The 15085-nt window shown below is 48.8% G+C and overlaps 1 long non-coding RNA gene across 1 annotated transcript; it reads right to left on the bottom strand.

Annotated features, from left to right (window-relative positions):
- Positions 1 to 4326: 4326 nt before the first annotated feature.
- Positions 4327 to 12072, bottom strand: LOC125754806 (uncharacterized). Its single transcript, XR_007409658.1, has 3 exons — positions 11996 to 12072; positions 11069 to 11211; positions 4327 to 5001 (listed from the first exon to the last, which is right to left on the bottom strand). It is a non-coding gene; the product is annotated as an uncharacterized LOC125754806 (long non-coding RNA).
- Positions 12073 to 15085: the final 3013 nt, after the last annotated feature.

The raw sequence follows: 15085 nt of genomic DNA, 5'->3' as shown, positions 1-15085 counted from the left end.
TCACAGTTTTTAGGGTAAGTCGAGGAACAGGACACAAAGGGCGGGATTGTCAGCGAGGAGTGCGCTGGGGGCAGAGGCGGGGAGCAGGACGGAAGCCGTGCGAGCGGCTGTCCTCGGCCACCGGGAACCGCCTGCAGCAGAAGCGCTTTGTGCCAGCCGCCCCCTAGGATGGGCCGCAGCCCGGCCGTCCTTCGGGGACCTTCCCCGTGACACATCCCCACCAGCAGTGTCGTGTCCAGCCCTCGTATTGTCCCCGGACGGCCGTGGATTGCAGGCCCCGCGGCGGGGCTACAGAGCGGTGCCCCAGGCCCCCGGGGAGCCTCCCTTCCAGCCCGGGGAAAGCCCGCGTTCTTGGGACTCCTAACTCCTCTGGGGCGCCTGGAGCGCTTGGGGGCTCAGCGATTGAGCATCGGCCCAGGGCGTGACCCCGGGGGCCCGGGATCGAGTCCCGCTCCGGCCCGCAGGGAGCCTGCCTCGCCCGCGCCCTTGGCCTGCGTCTGCGTGTCCCTCGTGAATAAATACAATCTTTTTTAACCAGCCCCCACCCCCGACACACACACACCCCAAGACTCTGCGCTTCTCACTTGAGTCTCGGAAGGGGCCTGGGGCCTGCAAGAACGAGTGTCTTGCCGTCCTGACCGGGAGGGACAGGGCCCTGGACGTGCGTGTCCGCGGACGGAATCCTGTCCCTTCGGTGCCACCCGGACGCCAAAGGGACAGCTCTCACGCGCCGCCGTGGCCTCTCCTTCAGACAACGCGGGCTGACGCGTCCTTGTCGCGGTAGGTAAGGAGACGGACGGCCAACCGCCGGATGGGGCAGACGGACCACGGACGGATGAGAACGACGGCGACCGACCGGGCCCCTGGGTGTGGCCGCGGGAGCCGAGACCTGCTGTGGCGTCCCCGGGGCCGCTGGGATGTCCCTGTCCCGGCCACGGCTCACGGGCCTGCTGTCCCCGACGGCGGGTCTGCGGCCTCTGGGCCGGGGTGCAGGGCAGCCTGCGGCCGCTCCCCCAGGAGGCCAGGCCGGGCGCACCGGGCGGGCCCAGCTCCCCGAGGCCACTGCCCCAAGCCCGCCGAGGGCCCCAGGCTCCCTGCTCCGCGCCGGACCCGCCTCCGGAGGGGCCGACCCGGCCACGGGCACCTTGGCGAGGCTCCATCCGACGGATCTCTTCCCACCCGAGGAATGTTGCTTACGGGGAGAGGAGAAGCCAACCGGGGGACACAGGCCGTGTGGGGACAAAGACGGGGCGTCCCGGGCTAAGAGGCACCAGGGGAGGAGGGAACGAGCAACCTGGACGACCGGCCCTGGGGCAGGGCTGGAACCCGGAGGGGGCGACGCGCCGGAGGGGACGTGTCCTTTCTTCCCAGAACGAGTGTGCGGGTCGGCCCTCCCTCGCTCGTCCTCGCCCTTCCCGCCTGGGTCCCCACCCGCCCTCCCGCGGCGGCCGCTCACCCCTCCGCCATCCCAGACGTGTCACCCGCAACACGGTGGGCCTCCTTTGTCCCACCCCCACCTCAGAAAGGTCCCGGAGCCCCGTTCCTGACGTTGCTCTGACTTACTGCCAGCTGGCGTGCTTTGCCTGTTTGGCTGACATATAGGCGACCTCCGTCTCCCTGTCCCCCCACGTAGCCTCGCGGTGGCCCCCGCAGACCCCCGACGCGTGTGAAGGGATGAACGGGTGACAGCATGGTGCCCCGTGGAGCCGATTTCAAGATCCGACCTGTTCTCTCTCCCTCCAGACCCTGGGGTTTGACCTCCTCTGTCCCTCAGAGCAACAGCCAACGTCCCGATCCTCTATCCCTGAACACAAAGGAAGGGTCACCTTCAGGACAATCCCAAAGCTATACAGGCCACACCACGCAGAGGGAAGGTTGTATCTAATGGAGGTTTCTTGGTGTGTCTTTGTCTTAGCACGGAGCCCGGTGGAGGGCTTGGACTCATAACCCGCAGATCAAGACCCGGGCTGAAGACACCCACCTGACTGAGCCCCAAAGGCCAGGCTGTGGTTAAGAGTTTGTCAGTCTGGGCATGGGTTAGGGTCCGCAAGCCTGCAAGGACAAGGTCCCCAAGCACCTGCATGCTGGGCTCCAGGTGCCCGAGGCTGCCTGGGGGGAGCAGGTGAGCCTGCGAGAGAGGACACCGAGGCACCACGGTGCTGCCTTGCAACACAGCCATGCAGCGGCGTCGCCTGTGCAGCTCCTGCCCCGACGCCCACCCGCCTGCCAGGAGTCCGCTGGCCTCCTCTGGAACGCGCTTAGGGGCATCGCAACACCCAGACAAGGGCTGAGGTCCAGCGGTTTAGGGAAACAGTGAATCCCTATTCTTTGCCTCGCCTGCAGTGTCTCCTCAATATTTCCTTTCCTTTCTTTTTTTTTTTTTTTCTTTTAAAGATTTTATTTATTTGAGAGAGAGACATGAGCAGGGGGGTGGGAAGAAAGAAGCAAACTCCCCACTGAGCAGGGAGCCCAATGCAGGACTCGATCCCAGGACCCCATGATCATGACCTGAGCCGAAGGCAGATGCCTAACCGACTGCGCCACCCAGGCGGCCCCTCCCCAATATTTTTTTAGCCTAATCGCATCTTTTCCTGTGTGCAATGTGCACGCACATGCGGGCGCACTAAGGCCTGTGAAGCAAACCTGCCACTGTTGCAGGAAAGCTGCTCGGGATAAATGTCAGGCTTCCCGAGGTTGGGCTGTGAACCTAGTGCCCAGCGAAGTGTGGGTTAGACCACTTGAACCATTCTTTTCACGTGAAAAGACATTCTCCTTTCCGAACAGTGAGGTCACAGGATAAATTCTGGAGCAAACTTGGTTCATAACTGGGGACTCGCCTAGAATACTAGAGATTTAAAGTTCGTAACACAAGGCCAATAAATCACAGATCATAGTGGCGAAGACGTATTCCGACAAGTACACCGGGCAAGTTAGGAACTGTTTACACTGGTTTTATTGAAATCTGGGCAGAGAAGATACGGCTAACAGCTGGTGCCACCCAGCGCACAGCAAGAGCCCGAGCAAGAGCGGCTGTATTTTAAGAATGACAAAGGCCAAAGACTATGCACGGTTAATGTCTGACGTGGGAAATCCAAGACACCACAGTGGTGGTTTTAGAAATCGCTCTTCATCAAGATTTCAGATTATTGCCCTGTTTTAGTTACTCAGGTGTAAGAAGGTATCTTTCTTCGATGCTTTCAGTGTCCTTTTTGGCCCTGGACGCCAGGTCCCGTGAGTCTGCACGCCAGGGGACTCCGGGGATGCCTCACCCCTCTCTCCAGGTGTGTGGGGTGCATTGCAGGGAAGCCTTCAGCCGTGATGAACACAATCAGGTGTTGCCCTCGTGGCCCCGGAGGTGGAGGGGGGCGCCCACGCTGGGAAATGGGCAGGTGCAGAGCCTCCCACCAAGAACAGGCCGTCGGACTAGGAGCCGACTCCTTTCTCACTCCTCGTTCCTGCAAATAGTTTTACTGGACATGAATCGCACTGACCTATCCACCGGCTGCTCCTCTTTATTATCTTCCTCTCACTAATACCACTTTCGGGACGCACGCAGTGGCCGCAGGCAGCGCGCTGATTGCTGCCTCCTAATGCTGGCGAGGAGGTCTCGGCGCGCCCCGGGCTCATTTCACCCGCTCTTCCCCAGGGAAGGTTTCCTCCGGTTTCTCACTGCCCCAGCAGTGGTGCAAGCAGGGGTGCTTAGACACGTTGAAGAGGCGTCTGTAACCCGGAACAGGGTTGGGGGGGGCGGTAGGGGATACGCGTAGGCCGCTTCATTCGCTCTGCTAGGTGGCCCTCCCCCATGTTTCTGGCAGGTAAGGCCTGCCCAGCCGAGTATGAGAATTCCCATGTCCCTCCCATCGCCAGGGCTTTGCTATTTTCCTCATTGCCAACCTTGGAAGTATAAAGGATCATATCAGGATCGCGTTACTGATCTGAAGGGTATAAAGGATTATACCATTATTGTTTTAATTTACGCTTCCCTGATGATTGGCGAGCGTAAGACCCTCGGATACTTAAAAGCATTTAGGCTCCCGCGTTAGCGAATTGCCAACTCACGTCTGTTCATTATTTTCTACTTTTATTTTAACTGCAGATCAGCAGACATTTCTTTTTTTTTTTTTTTAACTTTTTATTTATTTATGATAGGCACACAGTGAGAGAGAGAGAGGCAGAGACACAGGCAGAGGGAGAAGCAGGCTCCATGCACCGGGAGCCCGATGTGGGATTCGATCCCGGGTCTCCAGGACCACGCCCTGGGCCAAAGGCAGGCGCCAAACCGCTGCGCCACCCAGGGATCCCAGCAGACATTTCTATTATGCCCTAGATCACAATCCCTTGGCTTTTTAATTGTTGCAAATATAGTTCCCGGTTCCCAATATGTAAGTGGTTTTGTTACCTTCGTTGTGCTTCACTGCCAAAAATCTTTAGTTTTGTTGTAGTCATTATCCAACCCACTTCCTTTTTTTTTTTTTTTTTTGAGATCTTAAAAAAAAAATTATTTATTTGTTTAGAGACAGAGATAACCGAGACATTATTTTATGTGCTGGGAAAACAGACAAAAGGTCCTGACCACCACAGAGCTCATCTTAGGGTAGGCAGGTAGTGTAGAGCCCTAAAGGTCACTCGAAGAATTTTGGCGATTAGTAAAATAACAATAGCAGCTGGCACCTATGTTGCATTACCGTGCACCGGGCACTGTTCCTAGAGCATCGCACGTAGGAATCTACCTAATCCTCTCAACAACCCTGCGATAGCCTTACTACTATTATTCCCCACCTTACCGATGAGGAAACCACAGCACAAATAGCTTAAGTCACTTGCCCAAGGTCATGCAATAGGCGAGGGATGAAGCCAGAATTCAAATCCAAAGGGTGTGGCTGGAGCCTGTGCTCATACTCACTGCCTTGTGCTGTCTCTGCCTGGGATGGGAAATCGCCGCCCGGATACCATGAGTGAGCCACACGTTAGGTTTCCTTAGGCTTCTGTGTTGAAATTAGGCTGTAGGGGGGCAAGAGTTGAAAAAGGAGACCAATTAGGGACTATTTGAGTAGGTTCAACAAGAGATGATGATGATTTGGACTAATTGGTAGCAATGCAGGAGGTCAGGGAAGTCACATTCTTGATTTGTTGACAACCAGACAGTGGAGTATTGCAGAGAGAGAAGAGACACTGGTGAGTCCAAGGTTTTTCTTTGGAATGACTTCAAGGATGGAGTTGTCATTTACTAAATGGGGAAGACAGCCTGAAGAACCAAGGAAGAGAAGAAAACCCCCTTGATCTTTTAGATGCCATTATATAAACGGGATCAAAAAGGTCCCTTTTAGATGTCATCAGACACTCAAGAGAGATCTGAATAGGTGGTTGTCTACGTGAGTCTGGAGTTCAGAGGCAAGATCTGGCCAAGATATACAAATTCGGGTAACGTTAACTTAAAAGACTACGGGCGTATGGGTGGCTCAGTGGTTGAGTGTCCGTCTTCCTCTCAGTTCATGACCCCGGGGTCCTGGGATGGAGTCTCACATCGGGTTCCCTGGAGGGAGCCTGCTTCTCCCTCTGCCTATGTCTGTGTCTTTCATGAATAAATAAATAAAATCTTTTAAAAAAAATGACTTAAAAGACTAGAAGTCACCAAGGAAGAGAGAAGAGGACAAAGAGGTCCAAGGACTGATGTTGGCACCTTCCAATATTAAGAAGGCACAGAGATGCAGAGGAAATGAAAAAAGCTTAAGAGGAGCAGCCGGTGAAGGTGGTGTAAGACCAGGAGGCTACAGTTTTAGAGAAACCAAGTGAATAATTGAGTGTTTGGAGAAAAAAATAATCTACTTAATCAAATACCCATGATAGATGATGTTTGGTACACTTTTTTTTTTTTTTTTTTTTTTTAACTAATGTCTCAGCAACACTGCTACAAGATCTTACCAGTTATAATAATTTGGTTGTATTTTTTAAAACATTTTATTTATTCATTTATGAGAAACACAGAGAGAGGCAGAGACACAGGCAGAGGGAGAAGCAGGCTCCCTTCTGGGAGCTCGATGCAGGGCTGGATCCCAGGACTCCAGGGTGACATCCTGAGCTGAAGGCAGGTGCTCAACCCCTGAGCACCTCCAGGCCTCCCTGGTTGTTTGTATTTTTACTCGTTGGCTTCTGTAAAAAACTCAGATCTACGGAGGACCTGTGCCTTGTCTCCCTTTGGTAGTGCTCAGAGTGGGCCACCGATGTTTCCATAGCTTCCCCTTGCGGGTGCATATTAGGGTCTCCCTTCCCGAACCTGGTTTCTGGCCCAGTGAGTTGTGAGCCAAGTGCCCCGTAGCGCTTTGCAAGCACAGCCCTGAGCTGCTGCAGCCCCGCCCAGTTGTCACCGCCCCTTACCCCTAATGCCCGGCAGCCTTAGAGGTCATGGCTCTTCGACAGCTGCCCCCCGCGGTGGTGAGAGACCCGCCCCCCTCCCCAGGGACATGGAGTAGGATCATGGGGACCCTCCGTGGGGTGAGGGAGCCCCAGGGGCAGAGCTGCCGGCCTGGGGCCAGTGGTGGACCAGCCTCTTGGCAGGTCTCCGGGGGCTGCCCCACCAGTCCTGCCTTTACCATGACTCCCCAGGGACACAGCCCCTCCACCATGAGGGCCTTCTGCTGGGGAACAAGCTTCTCCCAAGAGCATTATTTGGATCCTGGACTTCAGGGCCAAAGTTGGGCCCCAGGAGCACCTTTTCCCCTGCTGCCCACCCACCTGCTTTGTAATGGCCCCAGGAGGGTCAGCCTCCCCCAGGCAGCAGGGTTTGAGGAATCGCCATGGGTTGGGGTCTGAGTCCCAACCTGGGAGCATCTACTGAAAACTGGGCTCCTGGGTCACCTCCTCTGGGCGGGGAAGTTCCTACCCCTGCCCCACGGGCTGTCCCAACAGAGGCCCTGGCCTGTGCTGGGAGGCACAGCAGCTCCTGGGGGACCTGTGGCATCGGCTCCCCCGCGAGGGGGCACTTGGCCAAGACACAGGGCTGTGTAAGGCCCACAGGGTGGCCCGATTTCCCCGAACAGAGTGCTTGGAGGCAGTGGGCACTTGATCTTCCCAGAGTGGGAGCCCCCGAGACAATGTGTGGCCTGGGGGCAGGAAGCTGGGAGGAGTCCGGGTACCCTCCCTGGTCTCCTGGAGAGGTCCCCTGGGGCCTGCTGGGTGTCATGGTGTCGCAGAAACACCCATTTCCAAATGAGGCTTGGGGTTCCTTGAGTTCTTGTGGTTTTGCTTTTCAATCTGGCTGAGCCTGGGTCCGCGCACACAGCTGGGCTGGTGGCCCGCAGGGTCACACTCCTCCCACTGGTGTCCGTCCTGATCTGGAATTACCTTTGATGTCACAAAGACACCTGGATCATATATTTTAAAGACTTGTGCCGAGAGTATATTTAATAAAAATTAAAATGACAAAAAACCCTCTTGTGGTGTTTTTAAGCAACTAAAATGTTTAGGTTTTATGAAGCGAGGCATAACTTCAACCGCTGATCTGATGTCCCTGATTTGTTTCCATCGTGTTGCCTCGGTCAGGAGCTCCAATCTCATGATGAAGACTAATGCTGGAGTGGGGATCCTCAGATTATTCGATGGCATGTTACATAACATTGTAGTAGCTTTTAATCAAGTTAAGTAATTTTCCATTTATTTCTACTTGTCCAGATTTTTTGTTTTTTCCATCACAAATAGGAATTCGGATGCTATCAAATGACTTACTGCATCTCTTCAGTTAAACATGAGGTTTTCTCTTTCAATCCATTTGGTGTAGCGAATCTCTGTTATAAACCCTACTAAGATTCCTGAGATAAACGGTACTTAATCATGATACATTGTTACATTGTAGGATTTAATTAATACCACATTTGCATTTAGTCACTTATGTTTGCAAGTGAAAAGGGTCCATAATTTTCTTTCTCATATCTCTGTGTCTGGAACAACTGGTTTTTCTAGTCTCATAAAACGATTTGGGTCTAAACAAAACCATCATGCTGTATACGCCACAAACCTATACAGTGATGTTTGTCAACTATCTCTTAATAGAACTGGGGGAAAAAAATGAATTGGGCAGGTCTTTCTGTTTTCTGGAAATGAATCAGTAAGGTTGGAATCATCTGTTCCTTGGTAGTTTGATGAAACTCAAAGCAAAACTGGATCTTACTAAAAAAAAAAAAAAATAGAAAAAGGATCTTACTTAATATTTTTAAATAATTTAATTATATAATCTTTGATTTATATTCTGGATTACTTTTACTCAGTTTCATGGATCTCTGCATTTATCTTTATTACTGTGGAGCATGTGAGTTAAACATCAGTAACAATGCCTGGGGGGGGGCAATACAACCTGTAATATTAATGTGAACTTATTGTCATTATCTGTGTTTAATTTCTTATTTGGGTTTAACGTTGTACATTGTCAATTCCTTTTTTTATTGAACAACCAGGTCCTTCGACTTCAGTTGTTTTCTGTGGTAAATGTCTTTAAAGCTATATACTTTCCACTGAATACTATCTTAGCTGTATTCTACAAATTGTCATATAATAATTTTATAAATCCATCCTATTTCATCAGTTTATCATTATATGTCCTTGTTCCCAAGGGTTATTTAATATTATGATTTTAGTTTCCAAAGATGTACTGGTTTTCTAGTTTTCCTTTTATCACTGATTTTTTTTTTTTAAGATTTTATTTTTAATTTGAGAGAGAAAAGGAGAGAAAGCATAAGTAGAGGGAAAGGCAGAGGGACAGGCAGACTGCCTGCTGAGCAGGGAGCCAGACACGAGGCTCGATCCCAGGACTCTGAGGCCACAACCGGAGCCAAAGGCAGACGCCCAACCAACTGAGCCACCCAGGTGCCCCTTGTCACTGATTTCTAATTTGATCAAATTTTCCTGTTACATTGATTTATTTTACCAGGGCACCTGGGTGGCTCAGTCGGTTGGGCATCCAACTCTTGATTTTTGGCTCAGGTCATGATCTCAGAGCCCTGGGATCCAGCCCCATGTTGGGCTCTGCGTTCGGTGGGGCGTCTGCTGGAGATTCCCTCTCCCTTTCCCTCTGCTCCTCCCTTGACTTGTGCACGCTCTCTCAAATAAATAGACTGATGTGCATTAAGGAGGGCACTCGATGTAATGAGCACTGCGTGTTATATGCAACTGATGAATTACTAAATTCTACCTCTGAAACTAATAAAAAATAAAAATAAATGAATCTTTATTGTCCCCTAGTATTTTCAGTTTCTTTTATGAGCATTCAGCAAATGCTAAAAATTTTCTGTTTATTTTTTATTTGTATTTCTGTATAAGTCTATTATTCTGAGCATATGTTATTCTAATCTTTTTTTTTTTTTTTAAGATTTTGTTTATTTGTTCATGAGAGACACAGAGAGAGAGAGAGGCAGGGGGAAAGCAGGCTGCCTGCAGGAACCCATGTGGGACTCGATCCCAGGACCCTGGGGTCACGCCCTGAGCTGAAGGCAGACGCTCAACTCCTGAGCCACCCCAGTGTCCCTCTAATCTTCTATTACATTCAGTTTTTATCTATTTGCTAAGTTTCCAAGAAACGTGTGCTAAAACACTACCTCACTGTCTCCTCATAGGCAGTGCAGTTGGACTCAGCCCCTCTGCCTGCTTCCAGCGTTCGACGCTCCCAAACAGGCTACTTCATGTCAGCACTATTTAAGCATTAGTCCACGAAGCCTGGCCAAGGCTGAGCTGGATCTGTGGGTCTGGGGCCCCCCAGTGGCTCAGGCATAAACGATAAACCACCAAGAGAAAAAGAACAGAAATTAAAAAGATTCCCCAAGACCTCTTTCCCAGGCCGATTACTCTGTACTCTTCCTTAGATCTCCCAGGAGATTCTTAGAGTTTGACATGAGCTCCTCGGTCCCCAATACAATGTGTGCTCCCCAAGGGAGAACGTTCAGTGGGTCACAGGTCAATCCCAATAAGCACTAAAAGGTGATTAAAACAAACATTTCTCCAGGATCTACTCACCTCTGCAGCAGCCCCAGATCTGAGATCAGGGCAGGGAGCCAGCGGAGCAGGTCGGTTTACCATTTTCCCAGCTAAGACATTCAGGAGGTCTTTGCTCTTTGTCACCCATTTTAGCTGTAACGGGTGTCTCTGCCGCAGAACCGGGATGCTTCTCCGCTCTGAGCCCTTGCTCCAGAACTTAGCTCCCGTGGTGTTCTCTGCATCATCATTTTCTCTGCTGGCTTCACCTCTTCAGCCTAGAAGCATGTTCAGTATCCTTCTCCCCACCTTTTGGTTTCCGTCCTTTCCTTTCCTCTTTGACTTCGCTAAGTTACTTTTCAAACACTGACTCTCCCGCATTACTCCCAGGACCCTGTATTTGGGCCAGAGCCACGGGATGCGGCAAAGCCAAAACAAAGGTGGAATCACCTTGGAATACGGTATTTCAATAGTCTGGGGGGAAATGGAAGTGAGTGTGGACGGATGTGGTGCAGTCAGAGTTGAGGAAGACTTGAAAGGCAGGAGAAAGAGTTTAGACAAAGCAGAAAATATATAAGATATTTATTCCAGAAAGTTACCTATTAATAATTTAATAATTTTCTTTAATAAGAAAGTTAATAAGATGGTTCCGCAGTGCTGTGTATCCACTTGAGTCTGACGAACAGGACTTGTCAGTGTATCAGTCTGCCCCACCGTGTGATCTCCTCTAACAACTCTAGATGCACGGGTGCCACCAGTCATGAGACTCGTGAAGGGTCTGCGAATCCCTGACGTGCTGGCCATCTCCTCTAGATTAACCTTCTTAAATCAGTGTTGGGCTTACTTTACTTCTCTGCAGAAATACGTACGGCGGCTATTCATTGCCTCCATAATAAAATTTAAATATTTCTCAAGGCTGGCATTCAAGGTCTCTCCACATCCGGCCCAAATCCAACTTTTCAGCTTTATCTTCTCTCTCCCATTTCCTTCCTGTCATATTGATCTATTTGCCCTTCCCAGAACATGTCCTGCTCCGCTTTATAGGGCTTTAATAACGCCTTCCCATACACCAAAGACGATTTCTACCTTCTCTTTATGTCCCAAGACTTACCTCTCAACTGTGTCCTTAAAATCCAACGCTAACCCCAACTCCTCCAGGAAACCGTCCTTCGTTGACGGGCCAAGGAGTTTTGGCACCTTCACACGTTTCCTTTATTCCAGTTGTCTGGGTACTTGACTCAGTCAACACATCACCTGGTAACATAGGAGCAAGAGATTGGATGCTTTTGCTTTCTTTTCTCCCCACAGTGCATCATCTCTTCTTCCTCTGGCAACTGCACTTAGATGTTCCTTTAGGAAAACCACCTCTCCTACACTTTTAATCCATATAATTTTGGGAGGGGCACCCTTGGGCAAGGCATGCGTACATAACCCAAGCCTACGTGCAGTAACTGGCTCAGGAAGCAGATACGTCACTGAAACCATGGAAATTCGAATCCGGGAGCATCGAGTCCTGGAGCTGGTTCTAGAAACATGGGGGTGGAGAAGCTCGTTACTGGGGGTGTGAAGTGGGCAGAATGTGGTCCTGAAGCTGTTAGGGGCAATCTGGCCCACATGAAGAGGACTTCATTAAGAAGTAAGCCAACATAAGAGAGGAAATCCAGGAGAAGGAAGGACAAATATTATTGATGTCATCATCTGCGTCTGGGGATATGCCCATGCCAGATGAACTCCTGGGTTTTTCAGTTATATCACCAATGATGCCCTTTGTTCACTGGAAGTTTGAATTTGATTTTTGAATACTTCAAGTCCTATCACCTCTAGAAATAGGCACACACAACCTTGTCTCCCAGCTCCAGGGCTCTGAGACACCTACTGTGTAAACACCAATTCAATATTTAGGAAAGAGTGGGTTATATGGTCATTTACATAGTTAATGCATTTCCTGCCTCTCTACCTGATAGATTATTTGAGGACAGTTTTCTGTAGGCCCTGATGCCAAACTTCCTGAGACTTGAATGCTGGTTTCACCACTTACCTGCTGAGTGACATTGAGCAAAGCACTTCACCTTCTTGGGCTCTTGGTTCATCACCTGTGAGATGGGAATGAAAGTGGTAACCACTGAAAAACAGAAACAAAAAGAATGGTAACATCTCAGAGAGCTGTTGCAAGGGGTTAATATATACAAAGCCCTTGGAAAAGTGTCTGGCACATAATGCGCACCATACAAGTAAGCCCTATGTAAGTGTAAGCTATTTTTATTACTATTATTATCACAACAATGCTGACTATCATTATTATTATTTGTAACCCCACTGCCTACTGCAGTGCCCCTAATTATAAACAGTGAATCACTCTTAACTATTATGTAAGAGAATTTTAATATAGTACTTGTTTGCCTGGTCCTAGAGTTTTAACATGGATCAAAGCACCAAGGCATCAAAAGGCAGCCCCTGCCATCTCAGCTCAGGATACTGCCAAAATCCCAAGTCTTCCTGCCTCATTTCTGCCCCTACCTTCCCCTTCCCCTCCATCCCTGCCTGCGCTCACCGCCTGGCCCTATTAGCTTCCTCTCTCATGCCGAGCATCCGACAGGCCCTAGAACTTGACAGATTTCTCCTTGTTCAGGTTTGGGTACCCATCCTCTTCCCTTCACCTGTCTCTCCATCTTACAGTGGTTTCTACGCATTACCCCATACTGGCCTTCTGTCCTGGGGGATTAGCTAATAGTTAACACGAGAGCATCTATTCCACTGCAAGGCTCTAGAATGTACTCTGATTGGGATTTAGAATGTAACCTCCAAGACACAGGAAGTAACTAAGTATTGCAAAAGGACTAAGAATGAAAATATATCTTTTCTTCAACTAAATTCCTGCCCCCTCCCCCATGTCTGTTTCCCTCCAAGTTCAAGAATTTCTAGGTTAGGCAGCTCCACTCCACGCCAACAGCAGTCAGTCACCTAAACAGGATTAGGATGCTGATTGGGTCACATTAATCACTCACAGTCTAATCACTTACAATCTAAGGCTGGAGGGAAGAGGGGTCAGTTAGTTTGCAGATCATGAGCACCACTGAGCTCTCCCTAAAGTCTATTTATTATGACCTGTCCATTTTGAGGGTTGAACACCATCACCAGTCTGGATGCAGAAGAAACTGCCATTATTCAGAATATTACCTGGAGCAAAGTGGGAGATGGAGTTAGCAAAAGGCACACGACCCATAAAAACATCTATGATTTAAACATGAGACATTTCCAATGTGCTAAATTTGGAATGATTTGCTTACCCATGGTCCTGCTGGAGGAAATAAAATGCGCAGCTTGAGAAATGAAGGAAGAAAACATATCAATGTTTTGCTCATAATGCTGAAAGAAACAGAATTATCGGAACCATGTGAATTCAAAATGTACCCATTTTTAAAAAGCACATTGGCTATATTTGGGATACAACTTAAGAACTTAGATTTTCAAACTCCTGAAAATTCAATAGTGGAATTTTTAAGGCAATTTCTAGTTTCCATACAACGAATACATATAAGCTGCACTTTTATACATGACTACATTCAGCAGAAAACTTTTCTGCATGGCTTGCTACAAAAAGTATCAAATGTCAAATCAAATTTCATGCAAAGTCACAGAGTAACAGAAGGCATCCTAATATGACACTGCATGTAATGTCCGTCATGGGCTCTTTCCAACCTACAATGAATTAGAAAGGGATACACACCATGTTAAACAACAAAAAGAAAGGGAAAAACATGAGCATACTCATTAGATTTTAATGTGTATTTTGTCCTAAGTCAACTTTCCCAGAGGCAGATCCTGAAACGAAGGTTCACATGCAAGGAATTTATCAAGGAAATGCTCATAAGTAAAACCAACGAAAGGCTGAAGGACTGAAGGAAAAAGGACAAAGAGCAGGAAGCCAGGTAAAGGTATGATCCCAAGTGAAATCCCACACAGCCTAATCCCACAGGGGACGTTAGAAATGATCACCTGAGAGTTGTTCTAACCTGAGTCAAGGAAGCAGGGCTCTGAGAATCCATTGGCAAAGAACATGGCCAAGGGATTAACCCAGGGGGCAGCATAAATTCCTGCATTGAAAGAAGGCTCCAGTTAAAGGAAGGAGGTCCTCCCCCGAATCGCTAGAGCTTACGAATGATGGGAATAAAAAGTACACTGGATTCTGCAGACCCAACAGAACAGTGGAAAGAGATATTACAGAACCCGGATAGAGGACTGACGTGATTTCCTATCTGGTTCTTTAATGACGTTTATTCATATAAGTAATGCCTTGTGCCATTATCGTTAACTTTATTATCTGAAAATATGGGATAGACAAACTTGCACAATTCAGACGCTGGATATATCTTCCTAGTATGAACAGATAAATTTAACTGCCTATACAGATCAACTCAAACCAGGAAGAATGTATTCTGTGATTCACCATTTTTATTTATCCAATCACTCAAGAGTATTCACGGACTGGCCACCGTGGAGAGTCCATTTAACAACGTTGTTGGTAACATTGGAATCACAAAGAACTTGTTTTGAATCCCGGCTCTGCTGGCTACCAAGTATATGACTTGGAGCAAACGACGAAATTCTCCAAATCTCTGTTTGCACCTGTATAAAATGGGGACAACCATATTACAAAGATTAAATGAGACGCTACATGCAATCGACTTTGCATTAGTGCTCGGCAGGTGTTAACAAGAGTGAAAATTATGATAACGCTCAAGGCAGGGCGATACCTTCCGTGTAGGCTATATAGCATGTTTACGAGAAAAACAAGATGTGGCCCCTGCCTTAAATAGCTTATCTCGGAGGGCAAGGCATACACATATTTAGCACAGAGAAGATAAGTAATCCAAGAAAGCAATGCATGATGGATGCTGAATGAGATACATAAAAAAATAAATAAATAAACAGAGATCTCACCACTAATCTCCACTTCCCACTAACATGTTCTCCACACGGACACTGGAGTTTCTTTTTCTAAAACACACCTCTAACAGGGACACTCTTGCATCTGTGAATTGTAACGGCTCCCTTTGTATTACTACGTAAAACAGTCCGGGGTCCACAGCATTCACCCACGATCTATGTGCACCCTGTCCCCACCGAT

Source organism: Canis lupus, chromosome 3, assembly GCF_003254725.2.
Source record: "Canis lupus dingo isolate Sandy chromosome 3, ASM325472v2, whole genome shotgun sequence".
Lineage (NCBI taxonomy): Eukaryota > Metazoa > Chordata > Mammalia > Carnivora > Canidae > Canis > Canis lupus.
Note: the sequence above shows the minus strand (reverse complement) of the source record. Positions and strands in the feature narration are given on the sequence as shown.